Raw genomic sequence first — 6,000 nt, 5'->3', positions numbered from 1 at the left:
TAATGTTTGAAAAGTTCATCTTACTAGTAACGTGACTGGACCAGATGGGCAATGCATCCCAGAGCAGCCAGATGAAACATTAGCTGTCAGCCAGCTATGAAATTGTCCAGGACATGGTGGTCAACAAAGCTTGCAGCAATGACAGTGATGTCATTTTACAATATTCCATATGGAAACCACTAGCCATTGTAGAGTCTAAATGTTAGTCATGGTATATGGCTATATGATAAGAGACTGATATTTCTTTTTAAACTATATTTTTATTATTTCTTTGCGAATTTCATACATGCACACAACGTATTTTGATCATATTGACCCCAAGTCTTCCATGCAACTCCCCCGCGGACCCACTCCTCATCCCCTACTCCTTCCCAACTTCGTGTCTTAGAGTAAAAATGTAATCCACTGAGTCTAGTTTATGCTACCTGTATACTCATAGGTATGGAGTCATCCACCGGAGTGTGGTGGTTATAATGGGGCCACATTTTAAAAGAAATGGACATCCCGCCCCAAGCCATCAACTGTCAATAGCTCATCAGCTATGAATGCTTGTAAGCCTCTCCATGCTGAAGTGCTGACTGGCTAGATCACGTGTGGGGCTTGTGCAGGCAACCGCAGTTGCTGTGAGTTTATGAGTGCAGCCAGTCCTATCAAATCCAGGGGTCATTGTTTCACTTTTGCCCTCCTGTATCTCTGGTCCTTACATCTTTCTTCCCCTTCTTCTGTGATAGTTCCTGAACGTTTGGGGGCTGGTTCATGACATAGATGTCCCATTTGTGGCTGAGCAATCTACTACCATGTACTCTGCACTTTGACTGGTTATTAGTTTCTGCATTAACCACATAAAGAAACTTCTCTGATGAGGTCTGAGAGCTACACTCAACTATGAGTATGGAAATATAAATTTAGAGGGTAGTTTGATCCTGTGTCTATTTAGCATAATAGTAGTGGTAAGTTTACCCCCTGGGTCTATAAGCTCCCTGACCATGGGTTATTGGCTAGATTTATAATACCAGAATGTAGTTGGTTACTCCTATAATATTTATGTCACTATTACACCCATGGGCATAGCATGGTATGCCAGTTCTTACTGTAGCTCACAGGTTTAGAGCTGAGTAAAACTGTTTATGAGTCTCCTGTCTCCCAACAGCCGACTTACCTTCCATTTCTATGTAATCAAAACAGAAATCTAGAAAATTGGGGCTTTTGAAATTCTATTTATTAATTTATTCTTGGAAATTTCATACACTTACATATTATATTCTGGTTACACACCTACCCATCCTCTTTTATCCCCCTCCCATTCCCTTCCCACTTTTAAGTCTTTGTGTGAGTCCAGGCATGGGTGTCGAGTTATCCACTGAATCATAGGCAATATACCTGTGGCTATACCACCTAAGACAGTAACTAATAACTTCCTCTTCCCTAGCATCTATCAGCTATTAATATCTCCCCTAAGAAGGGCTTGACCCATAAGCTCCTCCACCATTTATGACTGAATGTTGATGGACTCAGTCTTACGCAGGTCCTGTACAGACAACCACAGCTGCTATGAGTTCATAGGTACCACTGACATCCCATGTGTATAAAACAATTTCCAGGGCCTTCCTCTCATTACTGGACCCTTATGTTCTTTCTTGCCCATCTTCTGTGATGTTCCCTGAGCCTTGAAAAGGCTAATATGGATATCCCATTAAAGACTGAACATTCAACTGTCATTTATACTCAGCACCCTGAACCAACCATGAATCTCTGCCTTCGCATCTGTTTACTGCAAGAAGAGACTCCTCTGTCTGAGGCCAGTGGGCTCTCTGCAGGAGTTAAGGAAGAAATCATAGCATGAAATAGAAAACATTCTACAGAGAATGACTATGGAGTAAGATCAAAACCCAAGAGAGGGAGAGAAAGCTGGAACTGGAAGATATTTATAATAACAAATAAATTAAAAGAGGAAACAAACAAACAAACAAACAAAGGCTCAAAGAAAGGAAGAACAAACAAACTAGCACCGATGATGAGGGCCAAAACAGTGAAACCCAAAACAAGCATAAAAAAAGCAATGAGGCCCAAAGTTGACATTTTGTGGTCAGTGAAACTGATAAGTTCCTGAAAAGAGCCACCGAGGAAAGGTAACTGACTGCATTATTTTATTCATGCTGCTAGAACGTAAGGAAATCTAACAGGAGTGCTAAGTTACCTTAGAGTGATTAAGACAATGTCCAGGACTTACAGGGGAATAACACAATACATGAAGTCACAATGTGAAGAAGTAGGCTTTGGACCCTCATAGCCTTTATGAAGGACTGGGGAGATGGGGTTCAGTTGACGAAGTGCTTGTGGTATACACATGAGGACATCATTGGATGGAGGATGCTTCACTCCCAGCATCCATGTAAAACCTGGGCACACTTGGAATCCCAGTGCTGAGAAGGAAGAGATGAACGACTCTGGAGGGTGGGGGTGGGGGGGTCACTGGCCAGCCAGTCCAGCTGAATGGGCAAGCTTCAGGTTCATCTAGAGCCCCGCCTCAAATACTAAGGTGAAGAGAGACTAGAAAAGACCCCCAACACTCACCTTGGGCTTGCATACACATACAGGTATGCAAGCCCCAGGTCAGGTACACACATACAGGTGCGTGCACGTACACACACACACACACACACACACACACACACACACACACACACCTTCCTTTCCAGAAAGAAAGACTAACTTTGTAAGACAAACTAATTCTAGAGAGATATCTCCCATATCTGCCATCGGTCCTGCTGGCTTTCAAGGGTGTAACTGAGCATGCTGAGCCTTCCAGGAGCACAGAGAACACTGGTGACCTGGTGTGCTCCACTGTGGATGGGTCTTTCTGACTCCCAGGACCATCTAGGAACTACACTACACGGGTGTCTTGCTCCTTATGGATTTCTCAGCGTTGTGAGGGATTCTGACATTCAAAAGGAATATAAAAGTCCTTTCTCTTCAACAGACCCAAAGTTAAGAATTTCTTCGCTTGAAATGTATATTGAAAGCATTAATAGAGTGGTGTGGACCTTTTTCTTGTTTGTTTTAGTTTAAATGATCTTCAAGTGTAATCCAAAAACAGGTACTTTAAAGTATGTGAGGTCTCTTTGTCAGAAACCAACCAAAATCACACAGCAGGCTGTGACTATATCAAAGATCTAACCCCAGAAGGATGCCCTTGAGAAGTCCCACACAGAGGCCTATACAGCTGCCATAGTAGTAGCCTGACATTTTTGTTATTATTATCGTGTATGTGTCTGAGGTAGTTTTGTGTGTGTGTGTGTGTGTGTGTGTGTGTGTGTACACGTGCACACACAGGCCCTTCATTCACTGAGCTATCTCACTGGCCTGTGACAAGTTCGTTTGGTTTTGCTAATGTATCCTTTAATATTACTCTGAGTTGTCATGAACTACCCTTGCATAGTTTTGTTAATATTCTTACGGTGAGCTTAAATAGTGGCGTGGGGTCTGATCTTCACCACATGCCAAGATCTGAGTTGATAACAAGTTTACTTAATTTTAGAACAGTTACATACACAGGAAAATTACAGAGAGAGTACAGGCAGTTCCTGTGTCCCTGGCGCTGAGCTTCTCTTGTTCTTAGCATCTGGCTTTGGAATGGACACTGGCTGCAGTCAATGAACTATGGCGTGTACATTCTGACTAACTTCATCCAGTCAATGAACTATGATGGTTACATTCTGACTAACTAATGAAGACAGGAGGGAAGGAAGGAGGGAGGGGCTAGGAAGGGAGGGAGGAAGGAGGGAGTCATCCAGTACCAGTCAGTCGCAATAGGGAAAGCTTGTTAAAGAAATTTGGTCCAGCTGGGCAGTGGTGGCACACGCCTTTATTCCCAGCACTTGGGAGGCAGAGGCAGGCAGATTTCTGAGTTTGAGGCCAGCCTGGTCTACAGAGTGAGTTCCAGGACAGCCAGGGCTACACAGAGAAACCCTGTCTCGAAAAACCAAAAAAAAAAAAAAAATCGGTCCATGAACTATGATGTATCTGAGTCCCATTCAGACTATCATGTTTAGTCACCATGGTCACCATGGCTTCTTAGGCAGTTCTGGGGTTTCCCAGGCTTCCTTGTTTTGATGATCGTGACAATTTTGAACAGAATGGTTCAAGTACTTTACAGACTACCCACTCAGTTCTTAGAGGGCTCATTTTGCTTGCTTCTGTTTTTTTTTTTTTAATAATAATAATTATCATTATTTTTAATAATTATGAGCAGAGCTGCTATAAATATTCTGTATGGGCGTGAGTTTTCAAATCCAGTTAGGTAAAATACCTAGAAGCCTGTTCTCTGGATCATGTGATAAGTCCATGTTTAGCTTTCTGAGACAGTCTGGCTTCCAAAAGGGCTGTACCATTTTGCATTCACTCCTGGCAATGAATGAGACTAGATATTAATCAGCTAAAATAAAGAGAGAAAAGGGGAAGGGGAGGAACATGCACAAGCAGACTGGAGAATAGAGAATGAGAGACATGGTAGATAAGCCATTCACACAGAGCATGTGCAACTGCAGTCTGATAGGACACTCTCTTTAAGAATGGGCAGTGAAAGAAACATTCACAGAGATAATGGCCAGGAGGCTTCCATGTGATGAAAGGCATAGAGTCCTGGAATTTTGTTTTCTGTTGGCACAAAGAGGAACATTCTGCTGGATATACATCTGGGTGTTAGCGCAGAAGTGGGTCAAGCTGAATCGTAAGTAGCCCAATGGATGCAACTCTATTTATGGCTGTGACAGAGAGAACAGGAAGGAGGAGCGGGTGGGAAGACAGGAGGGAGGGAGGACAGGAGGGAGAATAGGGGGAGGAGAAAAAGGAAGGATGGAGGAAGGAGGGATGGAGGAAGGAGGGAAGGAGGAGGGAGTCATCCAGTACCAGTCAGTTGCAATAGGGAAAGCTTGTTAAAGAAATTGATTCAAGAACCATCTCTAAGACATTTGACCTTAGAAAGTCATTTAAAATCAAGCTTGCCTTCTTATTCAGAATAAGAAAGATGCCCAGCCCTGACTTCAGCCTTACAATGACTGTTGCTATGACAATACGTTTAATATATTTCCAGCCCCTTGGTCAAATTTTTTTCTATAAATTCAATATTATTGGAATTGCTCTTTTTGAAGTGATTTATTTTAGAAAACCTAACTGTTTTGCTCTCTCTCAAGTCCTTAAGGATCAGCAAAGCATGAAGTAGGGGATCTATTTCAATTTTAGCTCATGTTTTCATACAGATTAATCTGTAGTTTTCTCTGAAGTTAGAACAATGTTCTCTTCTATTCATATTTCTAACTGCTTTATCAATTTAACCTAAGAGAATTCAGATTTGATACTATATTCTATTGGGTTAGATTGTTTACAGGCTAATTTTCAATCCTTGTGGCCAATCCAATTCAAATCTGTTTTACAAAAGGAAGGTCACTGTGAGCTGCTACCCTTAATGACAATAGATTTCTTTTTAAAAAATGATCATTTTTACTTATTTATTTTGTGCCTGTGTTCATGTCCATATGTGTGGGTACATGACTGTGCAGATGTCTGTGTGTTTGTGTGTGTGTGTATGTGTGTGTGGTCAGAGGTTGATATCACATATCTTTCTCAATTGTTCTTTACATGATTTTTTTTAAGGCAAAGTCTTTTACTGAACCTGGAGCTCACGAGTTTCGCTGGACTGGCTGGTCAGTGAGCCCAGGAGATGTTTTTGACATTGTTTCGTCAATGAATTTGGGGTACAGTTGTGACTATAGAATATGGGCCTCTGTCCCAGCCAAGTAGAATAGATCTGCTGTCAAGGTGACAGGCTTGAGGCCCCGCCTTCACTCTCTATGTATAGAACTTGGCCTAGGTTGTTTCCTGAGATTGCTTTCTCGATTATTAAATGAAAGAAAAGAGATGTCTGATATAGATCTCAACTATTTTCGTAATAAAATAAAATGAAGTAAAATACCCAACGTTTGTTCCTTATAAAGAGATAAC

The sequence above is a fragment of the Arvicanthis niloticus genome, chromosome 23, assembly GCF_011762505.2.
Source record: "Arvicanthis niloticus isolate mArvNil1 chromosome 23, mArvNil1.pat.X, whole genome shotgun sequence".
Lineage (NCBI taxonomy): Eukaryota > Metazoa > Chordata > Mammalia > Rodentia > Muridae > Arvicanthis > Arvicanthis niloticus.
Note: the sequence above shows the minus strand (reverse complement) of the source record.